Source organism: Micropterus dolomieu, linkage group LG18, assembly GCF_021292245.1.
Source record: "Micropterus dolomieu isolate WLL.071019.BEF.003 ecotype Adirondacks linkage group LG18, ASM2129224v1, whole genome shotgun sequence".
Taxonomy (NCBI): domain Eukaryota; kingdom Metazoa; phylum Chordata; class Actinopteri; order Centrarchiformes; family Centrarchidae; genus Micropterus; species Micropterus dolomieu.
The window spans coordinates 36,824,327-36,845,011 of NC_060167.1; the positions used below are offsets into that span (position 1 = coordinate 36,824,327).

At 40.0% G+C, this 20,685-nt stretch overlaps 1 protein-coding gene across 3 annotated transcripts in view; it reads left to right on the forward strand.

Annotated features, from left to right (window-relative positions):
• iqsec1b (IQ motif and Sec7 domain ArfGEF 1b) overlaps nt 1–20,685 on the forward strand; it is a 236,648-nt gene that overhangs the window by 6,864 nt on the left and 209,099 nt on the right. The gene's annotated exons all lie outside the window — the stretch shown is intronic.

The following is a 20,685-nucleotide window of genomic DNA, read 5'->3' on the forward strand; positions in this document are numbered from 1 at the left end:
GCATTGTTTCTGACCATGTCCATCCCTTTATGGCCACCATGTACCCATCCTCTGATGGCTACTTCCAGCAGGATAATGCACCATGTCACAAAGCTCCAATCATTTCAAATAGGTTTCTTGAACATGACAATGAGTTCACTGTACTAAAATGGCCCCCACAGTCACCAGATCTCAACCCAATAGAGCATCTGTGGGATGTGGTGGAACGGGAGCTTCGTGCCCTGGATGTGCATCCCACAAATCTCCATCAACTGCAAGATGCTATCCTATCAATATGGGCCAACATTTCTAAAGAATGCTTTCAGCACCTTGTTGAATCAATGCCACGTAGAATTAAGGCAGTTCTGAAGGCGAAAGGGGGTCAAACACAGTATTAGTATGGTGTTCCTAATAATCCTTTAGGTGAGTGTACGTTGCCAAGCTGGTCGGCAACATGTACAGCTGAAACAAAGCCATGTTTACCGGCTTCTCATATTTTCGTACTCTGCTTCTGATTGGCTAGTAGTCCTTAACTAAGAACTCACATGTGCAAGTCCCAACAAACATCTTGTAGAGGAAAGATGTATCACTCCATAGCTAAAACGAAGCCTTCACAACACAGGGTGAAAAGAGGAGCTGCAGCAATGTGCAGTAGGACAAAAATATGATGTTTTTTGAAAATGAAACCATGGAAACCTGTTGTGGTACAACCTCTAAATAGGATTTTGAACCTGAAAATGAGCATAATATGACCTCTTTAAAGAAATACTACATCAACACAGCACAATAAAGAACCCCCTGGAAAACTACAAGGACCGGTAGAGGTGGGCTAAATCAGAAAAAATAATTAGTTGGATGAGGGGTGGGTGGAAAATTTATGCAAACATGATTATTCAGATATTGTCAGAGCCGATCCGCTCATGACACCACTGTTGCTACTGTAATCGTGACAAAATTGATGTTGACGTCAAATTACTGCATAGTCCCTTGATGACAGTTGTCGGCTACATTTCAGATACATTTAGCCTAATGTTGTGAAGATTAGTACCAAGATTTCCCTGTTTCCACTACCTGATCCTAATTTGTATGTCTGTATCTCTTATTTTATGCAATGTTAGTGTGTCAAGCATTGGAGAGATAGACCATGATGAACAGCCTGTAGTTAGTGTGTCCACTGCATGGTTTAAGCCTTTGCAGACACAGACAGACACAGTATTTTTAGCATATTTTTGTACATAGATCATAACTTTTTGTAATTGTAGTGTATGGCTTTGGTCTGTTTAGGTGTAATCTGGATTGAATTACCGTAACTAAACTCTATTAAAAAAGTGGACCTCACTAATTTCTAAACTCTGGTTAGGGCCCTGTCCGTCCCTGATTCAAAAACTACAAGTCCCACATTCCACATGCTGCACTTGTCATGCCACTGTCATCACTGTGATGAGTGATCAGTTTTTTAAAAGCGGTTTTCAACATGTCAAAATAAAAAAAATGTTTCTAAAAGTTTCGACAATATTTCAAGGCCCCTGCCGAGTGTCCAGATGCTAAAGTCTTCACTTCCATAGTTCTCTAAATATGTATGTAATACATTCTTTGTTAATAAACTCTGTGTTTCACTGTGATTTACACTGTGCTCCTACATATTTTTCATTTAGGTGCACATGCACTCCTTGGGAAAAAATTGGCTATGTACAGCGTTGATATTTGGTGTCAAGACCTTATCACTCCCCTCAAGGTAGTACCAAGCTCTGCCGAGCAGAGAGTCGGGAGTGACGATAATAACTTCTCCTCTAGGGGGTCATAGACTCAGAGACACACTATCAAATCAAACTAAATGTTTGTTTTAAGAACAGCAATGATAGAGGTTTTCATACAAACATACACCCTCAGAAATGTCTGCGGTGCCTGTAGAACCACAGTTGTGACATTAGTATAGGAAACTCTGGTAAAGAATAGAAACTGAGATACAAAACTTAAGAATGATAGAAGATTTTTGAATAGCAAGGTATGTGCACCACTAAAAAATCCTCCTCAATGCCTGTTCTACAGAAACAAGTTATTTCATGCTTAAAATCAAAGCCTGTGTCCAGTGCTGACATGAACACTACCCAGCCCACAAAACACTGATTTCTAGGGGTGGGAATCGCTGGGTACCTCACGATACGATACATGACTCATGATAACGATAATATCATGATACAGCAATTGTGCGATAACTGATAAATCGCTAGACAATCCTAAAATGATACATCCCTATCATTTTACTAAAAAATGTCTGTGAAAAAGTTCTCTATTTATTTGCTGCAAATCCAAGCTGTTAGAAAACGGCACAATTCTGCAGCACACGTTTTTAAGTCTGTAAATTAAAACTACAGAACTACAGAGCAACTATGAAAAATTATTATAAAAACATTTCTTTATAAAAGGCACATAAACATGCAAATTCACTGAATTTACTGATGATTTTGCTGAAAATAGCAATTTTGCTGTGTACCACGTAAGTCTAATATGTACATCACATTATACTGACAACCGTTCAGTGACACAGCATTGTACTGCCCTTTCTCCACCTTGTAATAGCTGTATTTTTAGGCCACAAGGAATTTGGGGTAGCAGATCAAGACAGTTAGTAGCTCTTTTTTATTTCACACAGAGCTCAGGAAACATATGTACATTTGCACAGTATGTCACTCAGGATGTTCAGCATGTGAAGCAAAAAATGTAGTTTTAAGATTATATTTTCGCATGTCCGTTAATGCGTTATTTTTTAAAATTTTATATATTGATATGATGGGCTGGAATATCGATACAGTATCATGGAAAAATGTATAACGGTATATTGCTGTATTGATTTATTGGCACACCCCTACTGAATTCTACTCTCGCAATTAATCTGCTCACATTCACTTTGATTTGGCAGTAAACATAACCCTGAACCTTTTGTATTATTTATCAATAATAAGTTATTAAGCTCATTATTGAAGTTACGTTACAGTGTAGGTTAGAAATGTAAACATCACTTAAACATTGCATATAGTGTAAAAATGAATAGCTTGTGTTTGTAACTTGCTGTCATTTTTATCTTTGCCACGAGGCAATTCTGATTGTAACCTTGTTGCGAATGTGTCGGAGATGTCCTCGGGTGGAGTTGGTCTCTGTAATGCTGCAGAGTGACTGCAAGCTGCCGACCCATCTCCTGCCTTCCAGGGCTGTAGTGGGTCAGTAAATAAAACCCCTATGGGTCTCTGGCTGCTGGTCCGGCAGATCTTTCTTCGGGGTGAAAAGGGCTGAGATCCAGCTCCACTGCTGGTTCCACTCTGACAAGCCTCTCAGACTTCTTTGCATGACCTGACTTCTTGCCAGTATGTTCCAGTTTCTGCTGCAAAGACACTGTTTGATGTGTCTGAAAGTGTTGCTAGATTCTGTGGTGGACAGTAACTAATTAAATTTACTCAACTTTTGAGGTACTGGTACTTTACTTGAGTATTTCCATTTTATGCTACTTCTACTCCACTATAGTTTTAGAAGTAATTATTGTACTTTTTACTCCAATACATTTATCTGACGGCTATAGTAACTAGCTACTTTTCAGATAAAGATCAAAAAGAAAGAAAAGCAAAACCATGGTTCCAACCTTTTTAACATTTGACTCCTTTTTTAAAAAAAAAACATCGGTAGGGTAGGGGCCCTTATGTTTCAGAAGTTTTTATTGTGAGCTGCTCCACCACATTTCACCTCTGAACTACTCACATTGTTTCGTTGAAATAACAGTTGCCCATGACAAACAGCAAACACTGGAGTCCAAAAAATGTATGTAAATCTATGTATCAGATTTTCTTTTACTTCCATGAATCATCTCACAACCCCTCTGATTTGTTTAGTGACCCTTGGGAGGCACCCAACCCCTATGGGAACCACTGGACTTAACTATCTAACCGTAGTGAAAAGTTGCTCCACAGCAAGAGTTTCTTATCTCCAGTTTTCAATTTTAGTAGGGATGAGGAAGTAAAAATGTCTCTGTAAGGGAAAGAAAGTTGAACTTTAAGGGGAGTGGATGAATGCTCTTGTAATACCTGAGGTGACCTCTTGTTCCAAATTTCTTCAGTGTTCCAACTTATGGCATTAATATCCTGCCTTGATTCAAAACTGAAAATAAAGTTCTGAAAGATTAAAACTAAGTGTTTGAAAACTCAAAATCTTACAAAAAAAAGTTTTGCAAGATTGAAAACTAAGATTTGGAAGCTTGCAAAATGTAAAAAAAAAAAAATAAATAAATCTCTGCAAACATTATGTTGTTTTTGAGTTTTCCTTCTTCAGAACAATTTTTCAGAGTTTCAAAATTTGTCATTGCTCTCCCAGCGTAAACCTTGTAAATGGTGATCTGAAAGCTGGTGTGTAAATGTGTGAAAAAAAGTTTTGAAACTCTGGAAATTGAGGTTCAAAAGGGCGAAACTTTATTACATTACATTTGCACTCCTATTGCAGACTGTTTTTTCAGAGCTGAGTTTACAACACCCACTTTGCGGAGATACGCCCACACAGTTGTGAGCTTGTTACTCACGTGATTTGTGGCAGCATTGTCACCATATACAGTCTATAGTTGTCACGCAGCTCTGCTCTGAAACTCAGACTGAGCGAAAATGAAGCTTCGCAACCTCGCAACTTAAAAGAAGGCCTGGAGGCAGGGCCTTCTGCACTTGGCCAATGCTTGGCTGTCTGCTGAAGTACAGTCCAATCGCAAGTCATATTTACTGGATAGAGGGATTGACAGACTGCTCCGCCTATGACAGACGTGCACAGGATACGTGTTCAGGAAGCACGGCTCCCTGGACGGGCTGGCTGTCTTGGTCCAAGCGGTGCATGGATGTGGAAAACAAATCTGCAACGGGTAGTAGCTCAGGGTGGTTTGTTCACCAGCGCGATGACCACAGCATGCTGCCTTGTCTTCAGTGCTTTAGGCCATAAAAGAAAAAACAACAACAGAAATAGTTGTTACTGGTTAACTACAGCAAAGTCAACTTTAAAATGACTCCACTACCACACATAAAACGTGGTTTAATAGAATAATCACATTTAACAAAAGCATACATTTTGGCTTAATAATAATGATAGTCTCCATTGATATGTTTACTGTAAGTTAAGCCTGCATTTTACACAGCATAAATTAGCCTAGCGGACTTTTCCTCTCCTCATAGCTTAACACATTACATGTTATTTATACTATTTCTTACTCACCGCTGGTTCAGTTACTGCATCTCCCGACACAACACCACGAGTGACAGTCTGAGTTTCAGAGTTTCAGAGCAGAGCTGCGTGACAACGCTGCCACAAATCACGTGAGTCACAAGCTCGCAACTGTGTGGGCGTATCTCCGCAAAGTGGGTGTGTAGGAGTGCAAATGTAATGTAATAAAGTTTTGCCCTTTTGAACCTCAATTTCCAGAGTTTCCAAACTTGTTTTCCAAAAGAGTTTCCAAAACTTTTTTTTGTAAGATTTTGAGTTTTCAAACACTTAGTTTCAACCTTTCAGAACTTTATTTTCAGTTTTGAATCAAGGCAGGATTTTAATCCCATACCAACTCAGATTTATTCTCCCACAGCGAAGTGCACATACCACACAGTATCATATAATCAAGTTGTTGTTGTCTTCATCTGATAAATGTAAAAAAATGTTAAAGCATCTTACGTTAGATTTCCTATAATAATCCCATTTTGCACCTTAAGATGCTTTACTGTTACAGTAAATCTATCACAACATGATTACAGGGAGAATTTCTTATTCTGAATAAACTTTCCTCTTTATGACATTAATGTAAATGCATTTTCAGGTCACAATAGAAGCTTATACCACATTTCATTTTAAAAAACAAGGTTCAAATCAACATTAAATATAATGTAGCTTTCCTAAAAACTGTTTTTAGTTTATTTAGAAGTATTTAAACAGTTACATATGGCAACATTTTGCCATCTTAGCTTTATCATGTCAGGGATCTCAAGTTTTATCAAAAGTTTGGAGTGAGATAATGCGTGTTAGAGGAGGAGCCACTCAAATATTTGGCCCTAGCCAAGTTTTTACTAGCAATTAAATTTTACCTATAGTTCATAATTGACCCGAACAAACAGAAATTATATCAAAATCTGATAAAAGACTATTTGTACTTCATATTTCAAAAATACAAATGTATCAAAACTAAAAAGAAGAAACTCCAAACGAGCCCACTGAACAGCCTAGGCCACACATAGGCCTAGGATGGATGATAGCTTTCTGTCCAGAGCCAAAATGTAGAAAAATATCTCTAGTCCGCTTTCTACTTTGACTTCACCACATCTCAAAGGGAAATATTGTTGCTACTTTTTACTTTATCTGACAGCTTCAGTTACTAGTTACTTTACAAATAAGCTTTTTACACACAAAACGGATGAATTACTTAACAGTTTATACAAGTCCAGCTAGTAGAACTACATCAGACAGAAATTTAATTGGCAGCTGTTTTGGTATATTATCATATTTCATGTAAAAACATTTCATGGTTCCAGCTTCACAACTGTGAAGATTTGCTGCTTTTACTTATTTTAATGTATTTTAAATCATTTTGAGGTTTGGACTGGGCAGCATTTCTCACGTTTTTCTGAATTTATTACAATCGATTAACGGAGAAAATAATCAGCTGATTAAAATAAAAATAATCATTAATTGCAGTCTGATACAAAATAGTTAAATGTGTTATGCATAAGGAATAATAATCTAATGATATAATACATAATAGTATACAGTCGTATGGGACATTTTTCTTTCTGCTTTGAGTAGGCTACTTTTATTTTTAATTTGCTACTTCTACATTTTCCAGCTTATAGCCTACTTACATACTTTCACTGAACTTTTTCAATGCAGTACTACTTTCAGAGTATTTTTACAGTGAGGTATTGGTACTTTTTTTACTGTGCTCACCACATTTTAATTTCTGATCAGCTTAACGGCTCTGGCATTCAGTAGGCTACAGAGAAAACTATGAACTCAGCACAAAAATGATCTAACGTAAGCTAAAGTTAGCAACGTTAAGATGATGTGTAACTTTATGAGTCTTCACTACTTGTGCAACTTTATGTTGTTTGATTTTTCCTGCTTGTGGTTAGTTTCCATGAGCTCTAACACTAGTCACGTAAAAATTATGGCTTTAAAAAACAGATTTAAAAAGAGATTCTATCACTCTGTGATTGCTACTTTGTGACTTTCTTACTGTTAAGTAACATTCTCACTTGGAACTCTCAAAGGTAAATTCCTATAAGTGACAGTAAATCTCAGCTGTTACTGTGAAGCAGCTTCAGGAAGTTTGAAGACATTCTCACAAGTGGTAGCTTAGCATAGATTACTATGGTTAGACATGAGGTAGATTGGTCTAACGATGTTTAGAAGTTTAGTAGAAATTATATCTGGATGTTTTTCACATGTTTTTATCAGCAAATCAGAGATGTAAAGTGGTTAGGCAAAGATCTGCAGGTGCTTATTCAAATTAAGGTGAAACTCACATGATCAAGGTAATTGATGCATTTTCCTGTTCCATCAGTGCCCTGCTTTTGTCCAAAACAATTTACACGTATGACAGTGTACTCCAAATATGTGTGTCATCCAGGCACTGCTTCCTGGATGTGTGGCACCACATCCATTATGAGTCATTGCTAGGCCTCAAGATGCAGCATGTGCTAGTTAGGCTAATAGGAGAAGCTTCTCTGCAAACTAATTAGGTGAAAACTGACCTGCTCTTGCCCTGCATGAAGCTAATAGCCATCCATACCACTGAAACATGCAGCCAGCCAGCCTAACATTTCAAACAAGTCCAAGGACTCTCTCATTGATTAAAGATCCCTGGATTGTCTTTTTCCCTCTCAAGACTGTCCAAGCTGCCTCATAATATGCTTCACCTTAGAATTATCTGAAATAGATTAAGCAGTGATCTATTTTTTTAACAAAGGCGAGCCATGTGGGGAGGCATTTTTAGCCCTTTCCAAAAATTCCTCATTCGAATGCTAAATAGAAACTGGTGGCAGAATGCTTGTTTTCATCCTCTAGAGAGTTATAATTGGCATCTTCTGAAGCAGTTAGTGACAGTGATTTTATTATAGCAAACATCTGCAGTTTAAACTTCACCTTTTTGCTTGCTTCCGCCGTCCTGTCTTTGCCAGCTGCACCCTTACCTCCCTGAATGTCAAGAGCCCACATTTCTTTTCCAACTTCTTTGTAGGTGAAGAGGTCTTTTGAATATGTTCTCAGGATAATGAATGCCATGTATTGACGACAAGCTCTTCACAGTTTTCTGCGACAGATGAACCCTATTGGTTTTTTTTTCACTGGCTGCTGGATCGCTGTGAGTCATCTCCTCTTGCAGTTCGGCTTCCTCCATCCCAGTTAAATCTCAGTGATGAAAAGCTGTGGTAAATACCTGTACCCATAATAGGCACACTTTACATTCTAATGTTATATACTTACACACAGATGATCTATATCCCATGGGGAGCTTTGCAGCCATTCAGCAAGGGCTTCAACAGCAGGACTGTATTGTATGTATATTCACATGGGTAGGGTACAAGCTGAAAGGACTGGATTTTTATAAACAGTCCTTTTTTATCCCATCACTGAAGTTGCTTTCCTATATTGAGTTAGAACAGGTCTATGGGGCTTAGGCGCGGTGCTGTCCACAGGACTGACACGGAGCTGAAGAGATCAATGGACAGACAAGCAAAACACATCACGTTAGTTTTAACAGCTAGCGCCTCAGCATTGCCCAGTGAGCTCCAGCCACTGTGGATTTTGGATTTGTTACGTGACTTTTTCTCCCCCCCACCCATAAGCAGAGGTAGCATGGGTGCATGGGGGTGGCCGACCCAGGGCCCCAGGTGGGTAGGGGTAGTGTTGTAGTCAAGACCGCCGAAACCGAGACCAAGTCAAGACCAAGACTTTTAGGGGCTGAGAGCAGTCGAGACCAAGACCGAGGGAAGGCAAGACAGAGTCAAGACCAAGACCAGTTCCCTGCATTGCATGGCACGCAATGAAATGTGGAACGAGATCATTGGTACTTCTCAAATCGATCTGAAAGATCCATATTCCCATTAAAACACCCACATACAAACACTAAGAGCTGAAATCAACCTAAGCATCGCAGGGAGGGGTAACAGTCGTTAATTAGGGTTACTGGTTGCATTTGAAGCAATTTGTTTTATTTCCAATCAAAGTTAGGATTTTACAAATCAATAAAATCCCGAGTCCTCAATGTCCGAGACCGAGACAAGACCAAGACCATCAATATGTGGTATTAAGACCGGTCTTAAGTACTACAACACTAGGTAGGGGGCCCCCCTACGTGGGCCATGAAGTTTAGCTCAGTTGACTGTGGACATGAAAATGAAAACGCTGCATGCACTTCTGCTGTACCAGTAAAATTCAGCAGCTCTTATCAAATGAAACAGTCCTTTCACTCCTGGTTTCAATGGTAAACCACCAAAAGAATGGCAATTACCAACAAAAAACACTATATTCTAAGGAGACACGTTTTAATAAACACAAATCATAAAGTAAAATTTGTATTTCAAACAAATGGGAACTAGCAAATTGGCAAATTTTAACAAAACTCCCTTCAACCTCATGCATCATGGGAATTCTGAGGGACAGACTTAGGCTGCGTGTGTGCAGCGCTTTATTTCCAGCGTCAGTTTCCACTGGAAGCCTCTCAGTAGTGTTTCAGCAGCGGATGACTTGTTTTTAAAATGTCCTTTTTGTGCTTCTACTACTTTCTTCACAGCTCTATGTGGCCCGCTTTCATTCCTCATCTCGACGGGTGCATCTAGTTACTACCACAGGGAGCATTTCAGAATAAGAGCGTTTTGCCTGCTGGATTTTGCTGATATGTTTAGATTTTGTTGATTTGGTGATTGCTTTTTGTGCTTCTACTATTATTAAGTAGGCTACGTAGTAAAATTGTTTCTTTTTTGTCTGATTTATCTGTGTTTATTGTTTATATACGATCAGAAGTCTGTATTTTATTTTAAAAATTGACTGGCTTTTCTGCTGTTTCTGTGTCTGACTTCCTACCCAGTTCATCTGTGCTGCTTGACGCTGGAACACTTCTGGAACGCACTGCAGCGCTTCTGGTGTGAGCACAAATATTTACTAGAATGGCTGTGATCAGCTCTGGCCGCAGCAACGCAGAAACACTCAGTGGATTTTCGGAGTGAGTTAGGGGTCATGTAATCTTGGTTTAAATGACTTGGTGGCAGGTGGGCCCCGTGATTAAGCCCCGCCCCCACAGTACTGAGAGTATAGCTCCACCCCCGCCCCACCCGCACCTGACCCGCTGGAACAGGACCTTCTCATATAAACAGGTCTAAATACCAGAGCATAAACAAAGACTAAATATTTAAGTACAGATACAAGGACTGAATACTCCTTTGTTTTGACTTAACTGGTTATTTCAGCTTGCAGGGATGAGCTGCACCAGTGATGGCATCTTTAAGCCAAAGGTCAAGGAGCCATGAGATCAAAGGATGTCCCTGGAGGCTGTCTAACGATGGTCAGAGTCCAGGAGTGTGGGAATTAGTTCAAAGCTAGCCTCCCATACTCCTGTTTGTGTCATTGTGTAATGAGTATCTTGGATCGGATTTAACAAGTCAGACTGTTTCTGATCTCCATGGGGATCTCCATGTTCACTGTGTTATTAACGTTTTTATTTGATGGCCTGGGATAGTAGGATTATCAACCCCACATTGCTTGTTCTCTGTCCATGGATTGCAAAGCGTACAGCTTGTATTCAATCCTGTGGTTTGAAGTTCGCTGCTCCCGTGTTAATACTGTAACTTCAGGCTAGCTTGAAAGTTAGCATTAGAGTATGAAATGTTAGCAAGCAGATTATAGCATATTACACTGATGCATTGGCCCTAGTCTTCTTTTTTAGACATGTTGCTCAGATAGTATGACAACATTTAAACGCTCCTGCAAAGTCAGCTGATTATTCTCTGTGGCTTCATCACTATGTTGACCCTTTTACATAACATGTAGCATTTGGCCCCTTGTTAATAAAAAGAATGATTAGTGCAGGATTAAACTTTTGCAGTGTGTGCTCCATGTAAATGCCATTCATCCATCATCCGGTCTGATTTATAATCCCAGCAGTATTTGGAATAGTAAATGATCTTGTCAAATTGTGGCAGAGAGGTTTGTAACAAAATAAATCAAACTGTGATGACATCAGTATTTACATTTTATTTTATATAACGCTGCTAAATCACTACTTATGTCACAGTGCAGAGCTTGCATTTCTTTTATATCACAGCCACAGCCAGACTGCGGGAGGAAATCCATGTGCTTGACACTGCAGAGGAAATGAAAGAACACTAAGGCACTTCCTATGATCTTTCCTCATGTCCTGACGTCAGGATGAAGAGGCGTATTATTCAATCTGTTGATGCTTGGTCGCAGATGTGCAGCCCATCTATTGTAGTTGGTGTGATCTCTGTGGCTTTAATCCCACAGGTTCCCACAGCACACCACGGGCAGGCTGCTTAGGCCAGTCTGAACTGCAATGAACTTATAAATCCAGGCTGCTGCACTAGATTTAGGCACTTGCTGTCAGAGGGAGGGGATTACGGCAGCACCTACGGATACGCTTACATAATACTGTATGGTTGTTGTTGTAATGCCAAGGCCAGCACAGTAATGAAACTTTGCTTTTTCTTTTAACTGAATGGACATTGTTTATTCACATAGCACACCAGAATTTATTCAAGTCCATTCCAGTAATGACATGGCAAGACAAAGATCTATAGTAACTGAGTCAAAACTGAGACCGCAAAACGTTAAAGCTTAACAATGGATTAAATGATTATACATAATATGAAAGGTGTCACTTGTAGTGGTGAACCCACAGAAAATGATCACCCGACTCTGCAGTTCTCCTCAGCTCTGCATTTTCTTTCAGCTCATTGTTTGAACTTAGTGAAGCATTTAGCAGCTAAAAAGCCAGATATATTTTTTAGGAGTTGGAGACTAAACCAAAGCTGAAAGGACATAATATTGCACTGGTTGGAGGGAAAGATGACTGTAATGCCATAATAACATAATAAGTTGATATTGTTTGTCTTTACAGATTGGTCCACTGCTCCCATGTGGCCAAAACAACTCAATCAGTACTGCTTCAAAAAAAAAATATATTGCTCAAAAAACAAAGCACTGGAGAAATAATTAAAATTAAAACCAACAGTTCAGTGTAAGTCAGTATGATTCTGGCTTTGATTGACAGATATGTGGCAGCAAAATATAGATACATTTGGCAGAGGACAATCTTCAGCCAGCTGTTCAAATATTGAAACAATACAGACAGTCAGGCTGTCTTATGTAGACACAAAGATAAGAGCAAGACCACAACTTCTGCCCTGAGATTGGTTGGACTTGGCTGTATGGAGAGAGGAGCTTAAATACTGAAAAATTTGGTCATCTCAAGGAACAACACCTCTCCTGCTCCTTCAACTGTATGCAAGGCTGAATGGTAACTTCATTTTCACATAGCATGGCGCTACAGAGGTTGAACGTTTTGTAGCACAAGCCACAAAATTGTAGCAGGAGTGTTAAACATCTGTTACAAGGAGTGCAGTTCATTATGGCATTAATGTTACATACAGGGCACACAAAATCCAGAGCTTAAAGGAGACCTTTTATACTGCTTTTCCAATCCTGTATTGTAGTTCTGTGAGTCCTGGATGGCAGCTTTGCATGATTCAAAGTTCCAAAAAATAAATTATTTGCTTATGCTGGCTCTCCATGCAGGCCCTCATTTCAGCATCTGTCTGAAACAAGCTGAAAAAGGTCCCTTTAACAAGAAATGTTTTCAGACAGACATTTTTTTCTTTCATACATTATCCTGCTCATATTTGGCTGTGGCAATGTACTTATATCATCAAATAAATATTTCTATAAACTACTTTACCTTGACAAGTGAAACCACACAAACCTCGTATTTTAGCACTTTTTCTTTATGTGATTACATTTTGACCATGCTTTGCTGACCATGATTTGTGATGGTGATACACCTGTATTTATTTCTGCGATACTGACCTATTCTATTTTTATGTAATTCTGGGCGAGGACAGTATGGTTGCAATACTCCAATCTGCCAGTCTGCAGCCACGAGCTAAATAAAAGTGCTGCTCAGGTAATGATCTCTGGGCTCCGCTCTGAGGCTACTGTGCCTTTCCTATGCCCCACTCTGTTCACCACAGGCTGTGTGTGTGTGTGTGTGCCACATGTACACTGAACCAGCTGCCCCCTGCCTGTGATTGATAATGTGCCTCATTATTTGTGCCATTTCATCTAAGGCTTCCAGGGAAAGCTTCAAGCTGGGACTGTCTATCTGCTTGGAATACCTGCTAATGACGGTGCACTGTCCCCCTCCCCCAAGCGCTGGCCAGCCACACAGCAGTCACAGTGCCAGTGAGCACAACCGGGGAGGCAGCACATATAAACATACATTCATCCTTTTGTCAGCTCTACAGTGTTTTCTGAATTATTCCAGTCAAAGAAATGTAGGCATTAATATTTCCATTTCCATTTAAGTTACTGTTACAGCCACTATTCAATCAATGTGTCTTTTATTAACAATTCCTTAAATGACTATGGTGGTGTCTGACATCACTTACCTATTTGCTGCCTAGGGTCACTAAATTTACACATTTTTTGAGTAAGTAAGTTTTATGATGCACAATGCAATGGTTATGATTTGGACACAGAAAGTTCTTGGTCGTTGCCAAGAAGCCATGTTGACTGACAGAAAACAGGGAACAAATAGCAGTCTCCTCAGTTAATGTCCAATATTTTGTTGATCCATTCACCTCCCTACTCAACTTTGACGCTCATGAACAACGGAGAGACGGAGGAAAGAAAACTTATTAAAGATAATAATAATAATAGGACTAATAATAATAATTGTAGCAGCTAGTGTTGAGCAGGAACATGGGGGCAGCAGGAAGTCCGCAACCACAGATCCAAACCCCACAGCTCCGGAACCAGAAACACTTGCAGAAAGCAACAGAAGGTGAGAGGAGAGGGACAAGAAAGCACAAGACTACGGGAGAGGAAAGAAATGGAGTTAGTAACATGCATTAATGGGATAAGAATGCATACAGATAGAGAGAGAATATTCAGGGATTTTTTGCACGCCTGACCTCCTGACGCCCTCACATGTGTCTGAGCACTTTAAACCAAGTGATTCCAACGGCAGTGTGGCATTTATGGGGTTTATTAATTTTACAATTGCTTAATTGGATCCCTGCCCGGCTCAACTATTCCTGTATTCTGCTCTGGACCTGCTCAGCTCAGGCTCTCACAGTCTGGACTCTGGCTACAGTTCCCCCTGCTCTGTACAGCAGCCACTAACCCTGTTCTGCACGCATCTAGTCTTTCATTCCGCCTCGCTCTACCCCAGCTCAGTATCCCGTCCCTTCAACCCGGAAATAAATATTTCTCTTTTAACTAACTCTTCCCTCTCTTAGTCCTGCACTTGTAAACAAAGTTTAAGACAAAGTTTTGGTAAAAATAACTTGCTGTTTTAGTTAGCCTACGCTATGAGAATAAAGAAATGGTGGGCTCTCTCTCATTCTCTCTCTCTCTCTCACTCACACTCACACACACGCAGACACAGACAATGACTTACACACTCATGCCCGCCGTTATCTCTCCCCCATCCCATTCTCCCTCACTCATGTCATTGGCAGAACTTCTTGGGCATTCATTCACAATCTTATAGTGAGATAAACACAGTACTAAGGCTATCATTGACGTCCCACATGAATATTAAAATCACCTACAAAAATTATGTTATCTGTTTAAGAGGCTAAACTTGATAAGAAGTCAGAGAATTCAGATAAAAACTCAAAATATGGACAGGGAGTGCGGTACACTATAACAAACAGAATTGGCTGCAGTGTTTTCCAGGTCAGGTGTGAAAGACTAAGAACAAGGCTTTCAAATGTGTTATAATCTAGTGACATGTGAGTATTGACCTGACTGGAGTGGATTCATTTAAGCTAAGATATTCTACATGACCCAACCAAGCTGTAGAAGTTAATTTACTCATACAGTTGACAGAGCTAATGTTTAAGAGTCCACATTTAATTCACTTCAATTCAATTCATTTTTATTAGGCTTTTTTATTAGGCACAGCTCCTTTTCTGTTTACTTTAAATTTTAATTTAATTTACTGTTAAATTAATTTAAGGCGAGACACTGTGGGTCAGTTGGGTAAAGAATTTAACTAATAGATATCAACTTTCTACTTGATAACTTACATTAAGACATGACTTTTTTTTGTATTACATGTTTTCTGAAATATCATGTTAAAATATGCAAATGAGGTAGTATCTAATGAAAAATGCGCTAATTTGCATCAATTTCAAGAACTGAAATCTGAACACTGGATTAAGTATTATTGTTTTATTTTGTTGACACATTATACTCAAATGTTTTTACAAAGGTGATTTTGGATTTCTCTTTTTATTATTTCATAAATCAAAAAATACTGTCAACAGGCAAAAAAAACTATTTTCGACCTGTTTTGGGGGGCTAAAATGTTCTATAATTCAGGCTATGAATTATATATGAACAAACCCCTCTGTAAAACCCTTCAGAATATAGTCAGGGAGACAACTGGAAAGTTTGGTGCCTGTAAGTGCTTTTGTTTTTGAATTGAAGTGCTACTGAAGTGGAGACTTTAGGCTCCGAGTATGAGAAAAAACTCATTATGAGAAAACAGCCTTTAAAGATTATTGTAAAATTCTGCACAAATTCTGCAAATGTTTACAGACCCAATATCAAATCAAATCCTTAACACCACCATAGAATATCCAAAACACATCAAAACTGACAACTGAGTAACAGCATGTCTGAACAGTCACACTTAGACACACATAAAGCCAGATCTGGTCCTGACCTTCCTGGGGCCCTAAGCAAAGTTTTGCTATGGGGCCCTCTTACTTGACTCGTGAGCCATGTAAACAATTTGCCATTGCTTGCCAAGCCTAATTGGAAACCTCTTCTAGAAAAATCCAGTGCTGGTTTGAATGGACCGCAGCACACTAACTCAGTCCTTATGAAGTCTGATAAGACTCGGGGCCAATCTGCTGGGTAATGTGGTGGAGCAGCAACTGTTCCATTAGAGTCTGAGCTGCTTGTATCTGATGCTGGCTGTACATCTCTGGCTGTGCTCGTACTGGCTGTTGATACAGCATCAATTATACATAACAATACTTGCAAGATATTAATGTTATCAGCTGCATCAGGACCCTTCAAACTGGCTCCCCTGGTTGCCATTAATACATTTATAAAGGGAAAATACTATTTATACTATGATTTTACTAAATATGTGATGCTTATTATTTACTAAAAGATGTGCCTCCACAATGCCCTGTCTGCCCAGCTAATCAACATTTTAATAGTCAATAGTCACTTTGTTCCATCTTGCATTAGTGCTGATACTACACCTTAACTGAGAGGCAGATACTGTCTTGTTTGAAAATGATGTGCACCTATGAGGGGTGCCATCACATCCGTGTATTGTCTGGACTGGTTGGCACCATAGACTGTTTAGGTCGACACAGATGCACTTTTTGTAGTTTAATTTTGGCCCCCTCGCGTATGAACGCGTGTTTACGTGCGATACGATTATATTTTCCGAGCTGCACTTTATAAACACTGTTGCCAATTGCCGTTGATCAAATGGAATATATAGTTGTTTCACTCTAACAATGTTCAGAGACAAAGTCTGGCAAATAACCAAGACACAGACAGACCGAGAGATGTGCTGCCCAGCTAGGTTAGCAAGACGGACAGACGAGAGATTCACTGCAGCTGCACATTAACCTAACCTTGCTGTTAGATGCTGACATAGCTCAAAGTTTGAGAGGAGTGAACAGTTTACCTGACTGCTGTTCCTGCAGTTCACTTTTATTACATTTTTTTTCTCTTATGGTGCCCAGAAGCGTAGTCACCTCTTCATCCTTTCTTTAAATTGTAAACATTGACACTCGGTTTCACCTTTGACACGAGAGTGAGGCGGGGCCCTGCTTAATATGCAAGTACCTTCACGTGCGTAGTGAGCGCACACGACGGTCCGGCTCTGCATAAAACACACAATAACAGACAGAGCCACCCACAGAAAGCTAAATCAGGAAATCCACCACGGGACGCATCTAAACCCCACTAGTCTGAAAGAAGACATGCTAAGGAATAGGGTTGGGCGATGTCTACATAATTGCGGACTGTGTGTATAATGAAACATTGGGATGGACGATGACATCAGGTGCGGCAGGGCTGTGGGATGTCTAAAGGCATGTGTTTCCCACCTATAGCCTACTTAACTCTGTAAAAAATGTGGTATTAAGTTACAAGACGCGGCGTATACGGTGGATATCTTACAAGCAGAAACCAGGTAAAGTAACAGTGAACAACACACAGATGTCATTCGGTACCACGTTTGTTTTGATCATTTGATAGGTTACATTCATTCGCACATGCTGAAAATCGCAACTTTATAAAACGTACTGGGGCTTAATTCAGGTAACAGGAAAAGTATGGCAGCTGACACATAGTGTGTGTTCATTGACCTTGCAGCTCCAGTTCTTTGCCTCTCTAACTGTCCTCGTTAGGGTGACGACAGTTGGACTGATCAGGGACGGACCGTAGCTCAGGCGTCAGGCGAGCAGATATGTGTGTTCTCTGAGAATCTTGTATGTCTACAAGAACTTAACTGGCTCCACAGATTTGAGTGCAACTCACGGATACTTTAGATTCCAGTGTGACGTAAGGAATGCATTGGAGTCTTAACGTCAGACAGAGTGGCTGTCCAGGTTAAGGCCACTTTGAACAGAGAACACATAGAAAGAGACCAAAAGATGTTATCCTTCAGATTTGGTGTGGCATTGCATGTGTTCACACGTTGGATGCTGGCACTGTATCTCCTTGGCCAAGTCTCATTAAACTTTGCTGTGTAAGTCTTCATCAGTCTCTGAAAATGTTCCGCCTCGCACCTGACAGCTGCCTCACAATATTTCGTCAACAATGAACTCTTGTCAGATTTCTAGATATGAGAGCTACTCCATCCAAAGTGGGGTGAATGCCGTCTCTCCAAATTAGACCAGGTCTTCCCCAGAAAGTCGGCCAATTATCTACAAAGCCCACATCGTTTGCTAAACATGTCATCACTGGGGGGTTAGGCAGGGGCCCAGAGAAAACTACGGCGCCCCTCATCGTCTTTGCATATGTACACACCGACTCAACAAAATGTCAAATATTTAGGAGTTGGTTAGTGTCTGCTGGATGTGTAGCTAACTGTTGAAAAGACGTTAGCAACATTATAAGATGATACTATGGCAGAGGTGTTGAGGCAATGTAAGCCTCATTAATATTGTTGTTGATTTTCACATAGTGATATTATGGAATTGTGAATGACCACATTAAGGAAGCTTTGGAGACAGAGTCTCAGTTTGCACACATTAAATGTATTGTTTGTATTTACACAGACTTTCAGTCTGGGTGTAGTCAGTCATCAACATCCATTCAACATCACAATATTTGCTTGCTTACTCCCACATAAAGTGTCAAGTCAGTTGTAATTTACCAACAAATATCCTCCCATAAAGAGTTTACTGAGACAAACTCCTATTCAATGGAAGTCTCTGATCCTTTCTCATGTGTGTTTGTGAGTCTGTGATGCAAAACCAGACACGAGAGATACAGCATCAAGCTCATAACATGTTACGGAGATGGACAGAGCCAGTGAACGTATCTGTCTCTCGCTAAAAGAACACCCATCTTATCTCTGGTGCATTCTGATCTTGCTGACATTTTGAGTCAAGTTTTTGCACATTGATGTAGTACAAGTACATCACCTGTGCCGGCGTAGAGTCAGCGGGGTTCAAGCAGAAGGCAGGAAATGGCCGAGGAAGTGAGGTCAGAGATGCAGCATGGCCCTGGAAGGGATGTTTGAATGGCAGGAAGGGAGAGGAGATGGAGATAAGGCAACAGGAAGAGACTGCTTTGAAAATCCTGCCTCAACTCTGACTTGCCTCGCCTGTATGGAGAAGGGGGAGATACAAGTCTCAGAATGACATTATCCAACGGAATCAGACCATTCATCCATTATTAAAGAGTCCTCTGGTTTCACCCACGCTGTACTGAGGAGATGTAGCTGCAAAATTCAAATCTGGTTTGGAGAAATGTTTTGGATTTTTGGAAATGTGTATTTGTTATGCAACTTTTCAGTATTCAAAAAACCCTCATGTCTTGTTTTCCCCTTGAATTATTCTACATACTCTTACATTTGTCTTTTCTGTATTATTGGATATTGTAGTAGGGAGTGACAGGAAAATGATCAGCGGTTCCCTCCGTTTAATGCGAGCTCAGCTAGAAACCATAACTTCCCAAGTACACATTAAATATCAAATTGCACTGAAACACAGCACTCTTATTCATTCATTATGTTTCTGGCATCATATTCAGCACATCAGTCCCCTGACTTTTAATAAATATTTTTATTTGGACAGGGAACTACAGAGCTGGATTGAAATACTGATAAAACCAGATCTGGCTTTAGTGAGCTTAAAGGGGTGGAGGCATCACTCCTTTTTGGATCAGTTTAGGTTTTACAGTTCTACTTTCCTCATCCCTCATGTCCATAATTACATTCCTCTGAACACCAATAAACAGGATACTGCTGATCATTTCTGTTCCAATCACTGCTGTCATATATCAAAGTTCCTGTGTTGTTATATTAGCTCCCAAATGCCCGAAGAAATGAGTTCAGAGCCCTGGATCAGTTGAGCGTTTCTTTTGATGGGCAGTGGCAAAAAATGGAAGCGAGACCTCCATGATGGTTTTGACTGCCAAAAACATCTCACAAGGGTTTTCAGTGCTCTGCTATTGCCAAGTGCTGTGTTTTTAGACCAGTGATTGACAATGTAAGTAATTAAGAAGTGAAACTCTACTTATCTTTGTTCATGAACATGTAACAGTCAGTGTGTTTACGCACATCTGTATGTTCAGGTCAGCTACTATTCACTTGTTTATTGTTTAAATATCACAATACAAACCTAAAATAGCTCACTATGGTCAAATATAAACATTAGGTCCAAACAATATTCCCTATGTTATAATTCTGTCAGCACCACAAGTATGCAACATACTTAAGACTCTTGTCTGTGACTTTAAAGAGGTGGTATGATTTTTGGCTTTTCCCCTCTCCTTTATTGAGTTATCTCTCTTTTTTGTGCATGTAACAGGTTTGCAAAGTGAAAAAGCCCAAAGTCCAGCCCAAAGGGAGTTCCCATTTCCCACAGAAAGCTCTGCTCTGAACTGCTTGAAAACAGCTCGTTTGTAGTCCAGCCCTTCACTTCCTTTACTTGTGACGTCACAATGAGAAGGCGTCATAAAGCTTGCCAAGCGGCTAGCAGGGTCAGGCACGCCCTCAAACCAAGCCAGTCTGAGCGGAGGCCCTTTGGCTCGACTCACCTTTGTTTGGTTTGTAGAAATGTTGCACCTGTACCTGCTTCCAGGTACTTTTTTTCGTATCACCTCGCCTCCGTCGAGGTTCCAAGCGAGCTGAGGGAAACTAAAATGTAACGTGAAAACAGACAGACTGCTGATTGGTCAGAGAGAATATTCACTATTCACTGC